The sequence below is a fragment of the Sus scrofa genome, chromosome 9 (assembly GCF_054392235.1).
Source record: "Sus scrofa isolate SSC_HxYL_T2T_F1_AM1 chromosome 9, Sscrofa_HxYL_maternal_Yorkshire_Landrace_v2.0, whole genome shotgun sequence".
Taxonomy (NCBI): Eukaryota; Metazoa; Chordata; class Mammalia; order Artiodactyla; family Suidae; genus Sus; species Sus scrofa.
The window spans coordinates 46809187-46825359 of NC_139391.1; the positions used below are offsets into that span (position 1 = coordinate 46809187).

At 52.5% G+C, this 16173-nt stretch overlaps 1 long non-coding RNA gene across 3 annotated transcripts in view; it reads left to right on the forward strand.

The window, feature by feature from the left end:
- Positions 1-3550: 3550 nt before the first annotated feature.
- The window catches only part of LOC102161637 (uncharacterized), a 43344-nt gene continuing 30721 nt past the window's right edge, over positions 3551-16173 (forward strand). Inside the window, exons 1-4 of one of the 3 annotated variants that reach the window (XR_014816730.1) lie at positions 3551-3742; positions 3955-4068; positions 4375-4622; positions 4863-5096. This is a non-coding gene — a long non-coding RNA (uncharacterized LOC102161637). Of the gene's footprint in view, positions 3743-3839; positions 4069-4374; positions 4623-4862; positions 5098-16173 lie in introns of those variants that run through there. The other 2 variants (XR_001298841.3, XR_014816731.1) reach the window with 2 other exon arrangements.

Consider the following 16173-nt stretch of genomic DNA (forward strand, 5'->3'; position numbering starts at 1 on the left):
TATTCGTATGTATTGTGAAATGATCACCTCAATAAGTCTAGTTAACATCCATCATCAAATACTGTTGCAATTTTTTCTTATGATGAGAATATTTTTTTTTTTTTTGTCTTTTTAGGGCTGCATCTACAGCACATGGAAGGTCCCAGGCTAGAAATCGGAGCTGTAGCTGCCAGCCTGCACCACAGCCACAGCAATGTGGGATTTGAGTCAGGTCTGTGACCTTTAGCACATCTCACAGCAACACTGGATCCTTAACCCACTGAGCAAGGACAGGGATCGAACCCGTGTCCTCATGGATACCGTTGGGTTCCTTACTGCTGAGCCATGATGGGAACGCCTGATGAGAACTTTTAAAATCAACTCTCTTGGCAACTTTCGTATATACGATACAATATTTTTAACGATAGTCACACATACGTAAGTTTTTCAGGAACTGCCAAACTATTTCTAAAGCAGTCACACCAGTTTACATTCCCACCAGTGACGCAGAAGAGTTTCAATTTCTCCACATCCTCACTGAAACTCGTTATTATCTTTTGGGTCCTAGCCTCCTAGGGTATGAAGCGGTACCTCGCTGGGACCAACAACCAGCTCTCATACATTCTCACCTGCTAGAGGACAGTGTCCCCACTTGTCCCCTACCTCCCTTCTTAGCAGATTTCTCCCTCTCTACCCAATCATCCCCACCAGCGTTCAAATGGTTTCTTCTTTTTTTCCACCTTAAAAAAACCCCAAACCTCTCTTGACCCAACTCCTCCTCCAGGGACCTTCCTGCCTCTCCCTCCCTTTGACATCAAAACTCCACCCAAGAATCGCCTCAACGTGTTGCCACTTTCTTTCCTTTCAGTCTTGCCGGCATCTACTCCTTTTCTCCCCGAAATTCTCCTTGGTCTTCTCAAGGTCACAGTGCCCTCTGCCTTGCTGAATGCAGTAGACCCTTCTCAGCCCCAGTGGGGATCCGCAGCTTTTGACACGGTTGCTCACTCCCTCCTCCTTCCTGACTTGGGCTCCAGGATCCCAGCCTTCCTGTTCCCTCCCTTCGCTGCCTCCTGAATTTTCCTCAGCATCTTCCTGACCTCATAGGTCAGGGATACAGGGCTCAGTCTTTGGTCCCTCACTTTTCTTTCTACCCTCTTGGATCTCATCCAGTCTCATGACTTTAATGTCACCCAAGAGCTGATGACTCTGGTTGTAGCTCCAGGCAGGGCCTCTTCCCTGAGCTCAAGATTCATTCATTCAACTGCCCCCTGGACATCTAATGGGCAGCTCTGACAGGCCACACCTCAAGTGAAGCTCCCAGATCCTCCCATCAAGCTGGCCAATCCCACATCTCAGGAAGGATAACATCATTCTTTCTGTAGTTTAGGCCAGAACCTTGGAGTCAAAGTTGGCACCTCTTTCTCTTGTTGGCCAGCAAGCCCTGTCGACTCTGTCACTCTCTTAGCTACCCTGGGCCAAGCCACCACCATCTCCTGTTGGAGGTTTCAGTGTCCTCCCAACTAGCGTGCCTGTTTCCACCTTTGACTCCATATAGGACCTAAAGAGGTCCTTTAAATGCCAAGCTGGGTTTGCCATGCCTCAGCTCAGCACCCTTCGATGAGGCTCCATTTTGCAAGGTCACCCCCCTTGCTGTGATCTCGGAGCTCCTACAGGGTCTGGTCCCACCTCCCACACTCCCACCATCCGCTTAATCCTCACTGGGCTTTTCTGTTCCTCAGACACAGGAGGCACAGCATAGTGTGGAATGTTCCTGCCCAGAAATCTACACGGCTCTCTCCTCATCTCTTTCCAGACTTTACTCAAATGTCAAAAACTCAGAGAACTCATGTCTGACCACGTTACCTAAGGTCACAGCCTCCGGGACACTCCCAGACAGCCTCCTGATTTGTTTTTCTTAGTGCTCACCTCTCTGGCGTGCTGTGTATTTTACCTGCTGGCCTTGTGTATTATTTGTTTCCCCCACTAGAATCAAACACAAAAGAGCGGGGGTTTTAGTCTCTTTTGTTCACTTCTATATATTCAACCCCTAAAAGAATGTCTGTCACACAGTAAGTGCTAAATAACTCTCTGTGAATGAATGAATGGATGCCAGGGGGTCCCAAGTTCTGTCTAGGTTCAGGAACAGCCCCTAACTTGGTATGCCAGGTATTGCCAGCAGGTGGCACTGTGACTACAGAAATAGCAGGGCTCCTTTTTTTTTCCCCCTCTAGAAATTCACTCCCTGAGGTGCTCCTGCATTCCAGGTAAAATGCTGGAGTGTTTGTGTAACAATATATGTGCCTCCCAGGTCAGTCTTTTGCCAGGTTGTCGTTTCCTTTCAGGATTTCAGAGAACCTGTGCTTATTTCCGGGCTGATGGGGATCTCCAACCCTGGCCTTGACTTCAGCTCCTGGCCCAGGTGACAGTGAGGTGTCTGGAGCAGGGCAGCCAGCCTCTGGCAGCTGAGCAGATTTGTTAGGGGGACATCGTTCAGCGGGTGGGGCTCCACCACCTGCCTCCTCTCTGCTCTTAGCTGTGGGACCCCTCCCGCAGTCCCGGGACAGTCTTGAGCACTGGGGCTCCTTCCAGCACCGTCCAGCTCCGACCATTCTCGGCAGCCGGGAGCCCTTCTTCCCTCGTCCATGGGACGTGAGGAAAGCTAAGTCCCCTTGGCCCTGCGTTCCTGCTGCTTCTCATCGGCAGCATGAGGAGGCATGAGCAAGGACCATGGGTTCAGACTGGGGCCCATTCTTGGCCCTGCCACTTGCCAGCTGGGTGACCTTGCCAAGGGCTGAGCTTCAGTATTGTCATCTGTCTGATGGAAGAGACATGCCTGCCTGCTTGTGGAGAAGGCTAGGTGCTTGTAAAACACGGCCTGGTTCTGGGCTGACGCAGACAGGTGCCCTCTGTAAGCATATCCCCTTCTTAAAGGCAGGCAGCGTGAGGGCTGTCCAGGCACCAAGATCAGACCGGGATTGAGGGCAGGTGGCTGGACCACTGCTGTTCGTTCATTTATTCTAATATCTGCAATGTGCCTCCTGTGAGCCCAGGGCTGTGCAGGACTTTGAGGTACTATAAGGGATCAGAAAGACTTTGCTCGGTATTCAAGGAGCTAAGAACTCATGGGAGATACAGGGTGCAAAAAAGTTAAATAACAAATATGAGTCAGAGCACAGGAGATGTCAGCCGGCCGATCAGGATGAACTGCCCCGCGAGCAGGACAGTCAGGAAATGCTGTGAGCCTGGGGCAGAGCGGCAGTGGGAGGCCATGGAGGGCTTGGGAGAGGAGGCAGGTGGAGGCCAAGGTTGGGTCCCTGGGACCAGTCTCCTGCAGCTGCTCCTGACCTTGGGACAGGCTGGAAAAGAAGGTTCTGCTGGGGACAGGTTCTGTCTGGGCTGTGGCCGGGATCAGCAGAGGCTACCTGGAGTGGGACCTGGCTCTGGCCCAGGGAACGGTTCTAGGGATAGTACTTTGTCCTCAGACACAGAGCTGATCAGGATGAAGTCCAGAGCAAAGGGCACCCTGGTGCCACGGAGCTGGCTGTGGGTGGGGGATGGGGAGCTCCTTCTCGGGGGTGTCGTTAGGACACTTTAGATACTGGAGCTGAAGCCCTCCTGCGGGGACCTGGGTTGAGGAGCATAATGTGGGACCTTGCCACCCTTCCCCCAAAGTCCTGGTGTAAACTTTAGGAACCACACCTCTATCTGGAGCCACATAACAGGGAAGACAAATACAAGCAGACATCGTGAGCGCCCTCTCCTGGTGAGACCTCCACCTCCACCTCCACCTCAGGGAGCCTGTGGGCCACTCCCCTCCGTGAACATTTCCATGTTACGCTGAAAGCTGAAATCCAGAAGCCATTCCGATTCTGGCGGTCCCTCAGAGCGAAGCCCAGCCTGTGCCCAACTTGCTCTGCCAAATCTTAGACCCGCTCCCTCTGGCCTCCTTCCTACTTTGCCCCTCTTTTAATCCAGGTTCTCAGTTTCCCTGGGGAAGGAACTGAGGCAGCAGGAAAGGACCTAGGAGCCCCAGGTGCTCCCTCAGAGACCCCGCACCTACCCGGAAGCGGCCATCCCACGTGGCCCCTGGTGAGTACCTGGCAGAGAGGCCCAGGCTGGTCCTGGACAGTCCAGCTGCCTCTGCCCCCCCTCCCTGCCCATCTGGGCTTGGCGCTGCTGCTCTGCTGTGTCCTTGCTTTAACCAGCTGCCTGCCTGGCACAGAGGACTTCTGCTGGCCCCTCTGGGTCCTCGGGCTGGGGCCGGCGAGGGAGTTGAGTCTGTTTACTCCACGCTACCCCGGCCCCACTCCCTCCCCGCTCCCCCCTCCCGCTTCTCCCCTCCCCTCCATGGCACAAGGCAGAGCACTCACTTAGATTAATTAATCTGCTGCCCAGGCTGCTCCTCCGACCCATCTTTTATTCATGGACAAGCAGCGTTCTCTGCTTTACCAGGACACGACCATCAATATTTCATCCTCGCCTCGCCTGCCAGCCTCCTGCTCCCCCCTTCCTGCCTCCCACCCGCTCTAAGACCCTGGGCGGGGGCAAGCGGGCCTAGCCCAGGGCGTCCTCACAGATGCCCCTCAGCCTGCTCTCCGTGCCATCGTTGGCAGAGCCAGCGTCCGAGCCAGAAGGCTTTCTGAGTAAGTGAGCTGGGGAGGCGGCTCCAGCAGGATCAGGTGGGGTTGAGGGTGTGTGTGTGGCGGGGTGGCGCTGTAGTTGCCATGATGGTTTTGCCACCGTATTGCTGAGTGGTTTGTCAGGATAGGAGATGAGGGTTGTGCCTGGCACAGATCTGGGCCCATGGCAAGTGCTCATTTTCCTGCCTTCATTTTCCCCTTAGATCAGGTGTTAATCAGTGTGTTTTTCCACCCCCATTCTAGGCGGTTGGATGAAGGAAGTGATGCCAGAGTTCAGGAGCACACCTTCCCTTCGCCAGCACCCAGCCCATCTCACCTGTCTGCTTCGGGGCTCTCCAGCCTTCCGTGTGGCTGCTCAGGACCACAGGGGCTGAACCTCAGATCTGGAGGGGCCCTTACCTGTATCCTTGCCTGGGGTCCATGGAGACCCTCTCTCAGGGGGTGTGAACCCTTGAAATCACTAAAGCCATGAATGGGGTATGTGTGTGTACGTGTATATGTGTTTTCAGGGAAGGGAGCAGCCCTGGCTTCCATCAGATTCTCAGTGGAGTCTCTAAGCCATAAAATGTTACAAACTACTAAAATCTAGGCAGGTCAGATCTCCTCTTCTTGGTGTGGAGGGAAGAGAATGAATGGGATTACTCGTTCAGGGAGCCACCTCTGAGGTGTGAGTGAGTGTGGTGGGTGCTGAGGGGTGCTGGGGTCACAGAGGGATGCCCTGCAGTCCTGCCCTGGAGGTGCTGGCAGAGTGTGGAGCCGGGATGGAAGCAGTAACTCTCAGGTGGCCTTTGGACAGGCTGTGGGTCTTTCTCAGGCTGGTGGCTGGTGGCTGGCACTTTATCTCTGTGTTGGGACTGGGGTCCAGGGCGCCTGCTGAGCTGAGCCCTTGGGTGGGGGCTAGGAATTGCTCTGTCCCTGGCTTGTGCAGAAAGGCAGAGCACCGAATGCCCCTCTCTCCGTGAGGGCCAGCTGAGGCGTCCTATTGTCCTCCTTTCATCACACCCTGTACCGGATCCATCAGGAACCCCTACCTGCTAACCCTCCAATACTTCTGGAATCTGACCTCTCCCGCCTTTGGCTGCCACCTGGTCTCTGCCCCACTGTGGCCTCTGCCTGGTCTCTCACTCTCTCCTATGTGCCCTACAGCCTGTGCTCAGCACAGCAGCCGTGACCTCTCTGGCCATGAGCCCACCTGGCCTGCACCTGGCTCACCTGTGCCAGCCACCCTGACCCCCACATGCCAGCAGGCTCCACCTGGGCCTCTGCACCTTTTCTCTCCCAAGCGTCCTCCTGGCTCACTCTCTCACCTCCTTCTGGTCTCTGCTGAGGTGCCACTCAGCCCCACCCCTCAACCCCTGACTTTTAATTCCTCCCCCAGCACACATCGTCTCCCAGCATCCTGCTTACTCTGTTGTCCACAATCGCTGTATACATTTTGTTTCCTGCTCACACAATGAAAGCTCCCTGAGGGCAGGAACTTTAAGATTTTGTTCACTGATTCATCCTAGAGGAGTGCTCACTAGGAAGGGGCTCAATAAATATTGTGGGATGAATGAACAAATGAGGGCATGAATGAATGAATGGATGAGTGAATGAGTGACTGAGTGAATGCATGAATGGGTGAGTGAAGAATGGGTGAGTGAATGCGTGGGTGAATGCATGAATGAGTGAAGAAGTGAATGAGCTCGTGAATGGATGAGTGAATGAATGGATGAGTGAATGAATGAATAAATGAGTAAACACATGAGTGAATTCCCTGCGACATTACTCCGTGGTCCATTTAGGGCAGCCCATGGATGATATGTTTCCTCAGACCTAAGTGCCGGAAAGACCTGAGCCTGTGTTGAGAAACTGATGTTCATTCATTCATTTATTCAATATATTTATGGACCACCTACTGTGTGCCTGGCCTCATCCCAGGCGCTGTGGAGACAGCAATAATGCAAACGCGCGGATGCCGCTTGTTTTCTAGGGCTGGGTATTTATCTCCTAGGTCCCCAGGGGATTGGCACTGATCTTGTCACTGTTTTCCTTTCAGCTTTGGTTGCCCCCATGCCCAGAGCTAATTTTGTGAATTTTTCTGATTACTGAAACTGCCCCTTTGATCTCTCCTTGTTATTCCACATTTCTTCTCCCTGCATCTTGATTGTTTTTAACAGAAAAGGGACATTCATCACAACAGCGTGCAGAGTCTGGTGGGCTGGCTCGGGACTCTGGGTAGCTGCTGGGCACCAAGGCTTCCTCTTGGTCTCCAGAACCTCTCCGGGTCGCTGTCTCTGGGGGCTTCACCTCTACTTCTGTGACTCTGTCACCTGCTTCCTTCTTTTGCCTGTGGACCTGCCTCCCCACTGACACTGCTGAAGATGGGGCTCTGCCACTCTTTTGCTTTGATGAAATAATCCGTTTATAGGTTTAATCTTAGGGTATTATATGCGTTCTTTTAAACTATTTCAAAATCTTTTGGGAGCAAGATGTACATAGATTATTGCTTAGGGACGAATGTGCATGTGTGTCGGGGGGGGGTGGGTCTGGATGAGCCTGGAGAGAGGGGGCCATGTAGAGATAGAGGGTCCCAGAGAGAGGAAGCTGAGAGTGACACACCTCCTGTGCTGGGGAGGGTGCCTCGCTGCCACCCCTCCCGACAGGGCCTCTGGAAGTGTCGATGTGATTAGCTCAGCCACAGCCCAGCAATTGCTTGGCCCAGATATACTTTGGTCACCAGACTGCCACCTCCTGATACATTCCCCCCTCTGAAGCCCAGATCTAGTCCTCTGGGACTTCATAGCCTTATTCCCGGGTGAAGTCACCGTCCCTTTTGTCCTTGGCTTCCCGTTATCCTCGCAGGGGCTGGGGTGACCTCTGTCTGCATCTAAAGTTTGGTGCCAGGAAAAGGGAGGCAGGGGTGGTTGGCCCAGAGGGCCAGAGGCAGGGACACTCTAGGGGGACCCTGGGAGGCAGGAACTAGATAGAGGAGCAGGTGACATGTCACAGGTGTATCCATGTCACTCTACCTTCAACTCTATCCTCCCTTCATCAGCACCGCAGCTTTGAGCAACCAACTACACTCTTGGGGTGGGGGAGGGGTGAGACCAAGAGGGAGGGGGACTTTGGCCTGAGAGCCAGAGGCAGAGGCACCCCCATTCTCCCTGAGGGCCTGGGTCTGGGATTCTCACCTGGACCCTTAGCTCCCTTTCACTCCCTGCCCCCCATTCCACGTAACCCCTGGTCTAGGACGCGGAAGCAGCTTCCTTGATGCCATTGCTGAGGCTGTGAGAGGTAGCTGCTACCTGGTCACGTGCCTTCGAACAAGTGAACTTGTGTGCCTCAGTGTTTCCATCTGCACATTGGCGATAAGTGGGTTACCAGAGGTTTTGTGAAGATTGAGTTTACATTGAAGAATTCAGCAGAGTGTCTGCATATAGTGAGTACTCAATAAGCGTTCGCCACCAATAGTATCATTTGAGAAGTTCTAGAAGGTTCTTCCCAGCCTTCTCTCTCCTTACATGCATAGCCCGAAATTCCTCCAGCTGCCCTAGTCCTGCTTCTCCCAGGGGCTGGCCTATGGGCTCGGGGAGCCTCTCACTAGAGCTGTCTGCAGGCCTAGAAGCCAGGAGCCTGCCCCTGCCCCCTGCCCAGCGAGGGGGCCATGGCCCTCTTCCAGGCCTCAGGAAGGGAACCAAGGGAAAACCTTTAGACATGATTTCCCTTTTTTCTACTGAGATTGTGAGTGGGAGAAAAAGACAAGTAAAAAATAGCCCATCTGGATGGAGTAGGGGAGAAAGCAATTTCCTTCTGAAATCTCTTTTTCTGAGGCTGAAGATGCCATTTGGAAATGTGTTGGTGGTTCTGGCTGTGGTGTGGGCCAGGCCACGTACAAGGCACTAGGGTGGGGGCCTGCAGGGCGCCTGGGGAGCAGTGGGGGCAGTGGGGAGGGACCATGGCCTTGCTGGCTTCCAGCCCAGGCTCAAGGCCAGGCCAGAGGGGGAGCTGAGGAGGAGAGAGTGTGGCAGAGGGAGTGCTGAGGAGTGAGGGTGGCGGGGACTGAGCAGAGGGAGGGGCTGGGGGTCCCGATGGGCAGAAGGGCGGGGGGGGCGGGGACGTGCAGGGGAGAGTCCCAGTCTGCCGAGGTGGGGGGTGTGCCAGCACCTACAGGAGATCCCTGGTTTGGGTCAGTATCTCAGGAGATTTCTTGGGGCAGAGGCACAAATCCATCCTGGAGGACAGTGAATTCTAATCCGTTTTTCTGGAAGGCCCCAGGTGCCAGGTAGTCAAGTGGTCCTTCAGGGGCATTGTCATAGCCTATAGGAGCTTGGGTGGTAAAGGGACAGCCTTAACCTTTCCAGGCTCCTGTGCTTGGAGGTGTCCCCTCAGGCCATTTTCCATGTTCTCCAGAAGCTTCCTCCTCAGCTGCTGCTTCTGTTCTGTTTGCAGACGTGTTCTAGCAGCTATGGCACCTCTGTGAGGATCCCAGTTTGGGAGGCAGGATGGGTGGGACAGAATGGAGACTGAGGCTCACTGTGGGGGCCTCCCTGCAGCTTGTCCTTCCCTCTGACATGGTGCGAACCCCACATCACAAAGCACTAAACTGCCCACCAACCCTCCAGCTCATCCATTGAGTACTCAAGCCTACCAACTTACCAATCAAGCCATCACCCCACCAACCAATGCAATAACTACCAGCCAACACATTACCCTACATGGTGCCATCCCACCACCCCAGCAACCTTCTAAGCCACTACCAATCAACCCACCAGCCAGAAAACCCATCAACCAGTCTGCCTGTTCTTCTACCACCCCACTAACTAGCCTGTCAACCAACTCACCAGTCAAACCATTTCTTCATTCTCCAATCAGAAGATAGAATCTACCCAGTAATATCAACAAGAAAGGTTTAATATTACAGGGGATGACTTGCTCGGGGTTACCTATAACTATAATGGGAGATGGCTTACCTACTCTCAAGAAACAAAGGAATGGCAGGTAGGGGAGTAGCCACTGCCTCTGGGGCTGAGGCAGAGCCTTAAAGGAAGGAAGAAATCTGAAGAACCGTCCACTTCTATGCACCCAGGGCTCATGACATCACCACTGTGTTAAGGAAGGGGCGGCTGGCGAGACCACGGGATGGCGGAAGAATATGCGGAGGTGCCACATTAGTGGGACTTTCGGGAGGCTACCTGGGAAGTTAGCTGGAGAAAGCTGAATGCTGCGGATGCATCACTGCAGAGGCCTGGGGGGGAAGCCCCTTCTTCCTGCAGTGTTTTGGCCCCTGCAACTAACAAAGCCTAACAGAAAGCCAGCTGGTAAAAGAGAAACATTTAGAGTCCAGCCATGATCACAATCTAGGTAATGAAAAATAGACTTGAAGCTGTGAGGCAGTAAGGTGATAACTAGACTGCCCATTCTCCCCCACACCCCAACCCAGCAACCCTCTAACTGACCTATTAGTCCATTGGCCAATCAGTCAATCAGCTAACAAGTCTACTCTTCCCAGCATCCGGCCCCACAGCCCATCAACTGGCAATCCAACATACCAACCCTTCTAGCTACCTATCAGCCAACCTAGCAGCCTGGTTCTCTTCTTTCCTCCCTCCCTCCCTCCCTCCTTCTCTCTCTTTCTTTCTTTCTTTCTTTCAAGTGATGTGTCTCTGTTAACCCCATGCTCTTAATTTAGCCCTTCCGCTACCCGCTTTCCGCTTTGGTAAGTCTAAGTTTGTTTTCTACGTCCGTGAGTGTTTTCTGGATGTTACTCTGTTCTAGGCATGGTGCTGAGGATATTTTCCACCCTGAAAGAGGAACAGTTTGGAGTAATTTATCCAGATCAGGGAGACATAGGATGAGCAAAGTGTCAACAGACACATGTCACACAGGTGACACCCATTAAATGGACCAACAGTGGGCAGCAGGTTTGCCCTAATGTTAGTGGTGGGAGATACAGTGTGGGACAGCTTCGCAGAGGATGGGAAGTGACCTGGGCTTTGAGGAATGAGCAGAATGGAGGTTTTATTTTATTTTATTTAAAAATTTTTTTTGTCTTTTTGGGCCATACCCGTGGCATAGGGAGGTTCCCAGGCTAGGGGTCAAATCAGAGCTGTAGCTGCCAGCCTACACCACAGCTCACAGCAACGCCGGATCCTTAACCCACTGAGCGAGGCCAGGGATCGAACCTGTGTCCTCATGGATACTAATCAGATTCCTTTCCACTGAGCCAGGATGGGAACTCCAGAATGGAGGTTTCCTTTTTCTTTTTTTTGTCTTTATAGGGCCGCACTTGCGGCATATGGAAGTTCCCAGGCTGAGGGTCAAATCGGAGCTGTAGCTGCCAGTCTACACCACAGCTCACGGCAACGCCAGATCCTCAACCCTCTGAATAAGACCAGGGATCCAACCCACAACCTCATGGTTCCTCGTCAGATTCATTTCTGCTGCGCCACGATGGGAACTCCAGAATGGAGGTTTTAAATTAGAAAAGGGCTTTAGTCGGCAGGCAGGTGGGGACAAGCATCTCCAGAATCTCTGGGTCAGGGGGGACTGAGGCACATGGAGCCTTCTGCATGCAAGACTCCCGTGCCCAGGGAGCCTTTGACCCGCAGCTGCATGGGGCCTGCATGGAGTGAGGCTCCATCCTGGCTGTGACGGGCACGTGCCATTGTGGCCCTGGGAGGTGATGCTGGTTGCATCCTCAGCTTCTTTCTCAGGCACTGGATGGGCTTTCTATCCTCCTTTCTCAGGAAGAACAAAAATGAAAAGAAAAGGAAAAAAGTTCCCCCAGCCTTGGGCAGACATCAGGAAGAACTTCCAGTCCAGACCAGCAGGAGTCTTAGGAGTCACTTCTCTGTGGATCTTAAAGAAGAGGGACTCCCTTCCATCTGGGCTGGCTGAAATAATCGACCTGCTCAGAGGCAGGGGACTCACTGTGATAACCCTTCCTAACCCCGTTGTTGAAGAGTCCCCTGTGCCCCAGGTCCATCTCCTCCCAGGCTCCTAACAGCCCAAGTGCCATTAAGTATCTTGGACTAAAAATCTGACTTCAGAATCAATTGATGGAGAGAGGTTCTCCAAACATTTGCCGGCGAAGGTAATTAAATTCCGATAGGAGAAGATGGAGCACTGTGACAGGGTGGTGGGGGCAGTGTGCTGGCGCCGGGCTGCTGAGCAGTGAAATCGCAGGCGTGCGCAGCCCAAAGCTGGCAGCGGCACAAAGGAAATTGGAGCAGTCAAATATTTCCCTCCTCGTTGAGTTCCATTTACATGTTTATAATAGAGGTTCTTAAGGCCCTAATGAGAAGGCTGCTCATTGCAGGGAAGAGGATGATTAAGGCTCTGCCAGACGCGATCAGGGACAGGAACAAAGGCCTGTTAATTACTACAGAAGGACAGGAGGGGAGCGGGCTCCGCTCCCCAGAGCCTCCTCAGCCTGGTACCTTCCTGTTCTCCAGGCTCACCTTTGCCTCCAGCCCCAGTGACATTCGGGGCCGGGGGCGGGGGGTTTGGATGGATCCCCAGGGCTGCATAAAGAGGCTCAGGGATGGTCCCCTTTCCCCTCCCTGGGGGGTAATTTCAGGCTGGACCTGTAGCACAGGAAGACCTGTCTCCTGGAGATGCCCTGTGGGGATGGTGGGGGAAAAGGGATCAGAAGAAGCTAACTGTGCTGATCTGTTTGGCCATGGCATGGACCCACTGCCCACCAGGAGGCAGCGCTCAGGAATTTCCAGGCCCCGGGGGGGATCACACAGAAAGAGAAGAAGGCCCCTCTTCCCAGCCTTCAGGTCACCCAGGACACATGGATATGACTGTGGCAAACCAGGCCAGACCTGGTAACTGGATGATGTCCTGTGATATGAGGGCTGAGAGGCCAACTTGACAGTAAGGCATCTTTAACCACCAGACTTAATGGTGTGGTGGAAAAAGTATGGGTTTGGGGCCAACTTATTTAGGGTCAGACAGACCTAGGTTTGAATCCCAGATCTGCTACTTCCTAGCGAGCTTCTGTCCTTTGTGTGTAGAAAGGGGATGGTTATAGCTACTAACCCACACTGGGTTTGTTTGATGATTCAGTGAGATAAGGCAGGTAAAGTCTGGCACACAGTAGGTGCTCCATGTATGGTGGGGCCCTTCTCCCTCCTTTGTGCGGCTGGCTGGGTGATCTGAGAGGAAGACCTTACAGATCTTCTCTCTGACCTCCTGGGTCCCGGGGCTGAGTGTGCGCGGCACTGGTGCCCTTCAGCAGGTCCCTGTTCTGTATCTGCTCTTCTCGTGATGGGGTGTCTGGGGATAATCAGGGAAAAGCAGCTCTCAGTCCCACAGGGAAGGGTGGAAATCCACACTCCTGGGCCCCGCTTGCCTCTGAGTGACCGTCCACTGTGTGATCTTACCTGTCTTCCATCCTGAGGCCCTCACCTGTGTCCCATCCTGAGGCCCTCACCTGTGTTTCACCCTGAGGCCCTCACTTTGTTCCATCCTACCTCTTAGGGCTTCAGGAGATGAGGGGCCGATGAGAGGAGAGAGAGCAGAGGAAAAAGCCAGGGTATCTCCCTGATTTCCTGTGGGGAAGGGAGATCAGAGGAAGAAGAGTTATGGCATACAAACCAGAGTGAATCTGGCAGTCAAGGGTAGAATTTGAAGAACTTTGATTTTTAAGAAAACGATCATCTTGTAAAGGCCTAAACCAGAAATTTCCCAATTAGAATCTTGATTTTAGGCACAAGGGATGTGGGGTCTAAGATGAGAGTGATTCTGAAGGAAAGGCAAAGACCTTAAGATGGGAGACCCAAACTCCCCAGAGGATATGGTGCTATCCTGGCTTTCTCCAGGGTCTGTCTTGGGCTAATAGCTCAGAGGCTGGGATGGCTTGGAAGGAGACACTGGGGGAAGGCAATTGGAAGGTCTCAGGTGTCTTTGCCTACCAAGGCACTTTCCTTGGAGCTGTCCGCGGTGCTGGCCTCCGATCTCATCTAGCACAGCCTGGCTGACCACACCTCCTGGCTCATTGTCTGCCAGGCCTGTCATCTACAGAATCCCTGCCCAAGCGCATAGCACTGACCCCTGCTGCAGGTCCCGGAACTTTCAGGTATACCTAACTCTAATAAGAATTTTAGCTCACAGCCTAGAGTCTAGAATTCACCTTAACCAGAACTCCAACTGGAATGCAGACTTGAACCCAATTCAAATCTGAATTCAGCCCTACTCTCATCCCTTTTTCAGTATGATCCTGACTTAAACATCATCCTCATTTCTAACCTCAGCTCTTTCTACTTTCTGTTTTTATGAATTTTACCACACCAGGAACCTCATATAAATGGAATTGAAGTGTACTTATCTTTTTGTAACTGGCTTATTTCACTTAGCATAATGTCCTCCAGGTTCATTCATGTTGTAACCTGTGTCAGAATTTCCTTCCTTTTTATGGCTGAATAATATTCCATTGTGTGTAAAGACCACATTCTGTTTATGCAGTCTCCTATTGAGGGATGCTTGGGTTGCTTAGACCTTTGGCTATTGTGAGTGATGAGCTAATGAACACGGATATACAAACATCTTGAGTACTTGCTTTCTATTCTCTTGGATATATACCCAGAAGTGGAATGGCAGAATCATGTGATAGTTCTATTTTAGCATTTAGAGAAACTATCATGCTGTTTTCTATAGTGACTGTACTATTTTTGTTCCCACCAGCAGGTTATAAGGGTTCCAATTTTACTACATCTTTATCAATACTTGTTATTTTATGGTTTTTGTGTGAGTGTGTGTGTGTGTTTGTGTGTATGTGTGTGTGGAGGGTAGTAGCCGTATTAATGGGAATGAGGTGATATCTTGCAATTTTGATTTTTATTTGATCTCAGTTTATTTATTTAGGTCCCAATCTGGTTGAATTCCCCTCCTCCATTTAGTCTTCATTTCTGGCAGCATCCAGCTACCCACCTGTGCACGCTCCAGGATTCTCAGGCTGGTCTTGCAGTGAATACCTGATTATCACCCCCTTATGTCAGGCACAGGCTGCCAGCTCTGTGCAGGGGGGGTGGTATCTTTCCTCTCTGTCAACTTTAGCATGGCCTTGGGTGCCTGGGGGAGCTCCATCAAGTTGACTGGATCTTAACTGAATCAGTTTTAGTTCAATGTGTCTCAAACTTGAATCAGAACCAGTGAATCAGAATTGTCTGCTGGGGAAGTTCCTGCTGTGGTGCCGTAGGTTAAGAATCCAACTACAATGGCTTGGGTCACTGTGTAGGTGCAGGTTTTGTCCCTGGCCCAGCTCAGTGGGTTAAAGGATCTGCCATTGTGGCAGTTGTGGCATAGGTTGCAGCTGTGGCTCTGATTCAATCCCTAGACTGGGAACTTCCAAATGCAGTGGGTGTGGCCATTAAAAAAAAAAAAAGGAAGAATGGTTGCTGGGCTTGATAAACCTTAAATTGCTGGGCCCCATGCCCTATTTCTGATTCAGAAAATTTGGGGCAGGGCCAAGTTCTCGGGTGATGCTGATGCTACTGGTCCAGGGCCAGGGACCACACTTTGAGAACCACTGCTATTCTCCACAAAAACCTTGCCCGCCTTCCGTCTAAGGGGCGGATGGACAGAGAAGAGCTCCTCTCAGGGGGAGTGTGTGTGGAGGAGGGGCAGCTCCTCAGACACCCAGGAAACAAGCTCCACTTGCCTAGAGGCAGAAGCAGCCTCTGCTGTTTTTGGAGAACATTGCTGTTGGATGTCCTCAGCCAGAGCTGCAACATCCAAGTTTAATCTGCGCGGAGCAATTAGAGGGAGGGAGCCGAGAGGGGAGTGGGGGCTGGGGGAAGGCAGCTGCATATTTCATGCTGTTCCAGGCTTTGAAGGTCCCAGGAAGGCAGGCGCATGGCAGGCAGTGACAGCTTCATCGTAATGAGGGATGGGGAGAGGCACCCTGCTGGGGGTGGGGTGCAGAGCCTGGGGCTCATTGCTTGGTTGGTGGGGCTGTGGAGTCAGGAGGGGCAGGGGAGGTGCTGGGTGGTTTGGGATGGCGGAGGAGGGAAGAGAACCTGTTATCTGGGGCCCTTGTGTAGCTCAGTCCCCTTCTCCCCCAGGATGTAGGGGTAGGCGGTGAGCTTCTAGGAAGATTTTCAGCTACAGCCTCTAAGGGCCTGGCTCTATCCCCAGGGGCACATCTGGAACATTCCTCTCCCTCCAAAGAGATATCTCAACAGTTGCAGAAGCTTCTGGCAGAGCCAAACCCCAGTGTTCCTGAAATTGCCTCCAACGGGGCTCTGGTGGTATCAGGAATTTCTGAATTGAAGAGAGTAAGGCTTGTTACTGTTTGGTCAGAGATCCACACCTGGTTGGCCCCTTTCTCCTCCATCCCTCATTCCCAACCTCCCACAGGTAGAGGTCAAGGCCATTTTGGGGTGGATGGCAATTGGGGGCTTGGGGGGAATCTCTAGACATTCTACAAAAGCCCCTTCCTTTTGCTTAGTTTTGGCCGCGCGGCTCCCACCCTCAGCACAGCCCTGATGGAGCAATGTATCATCTGAGATCCGGGGTGATGGGGGAGACAAGGAAGCAGGGTTCCTGTTCAGAGACAAACATGGCT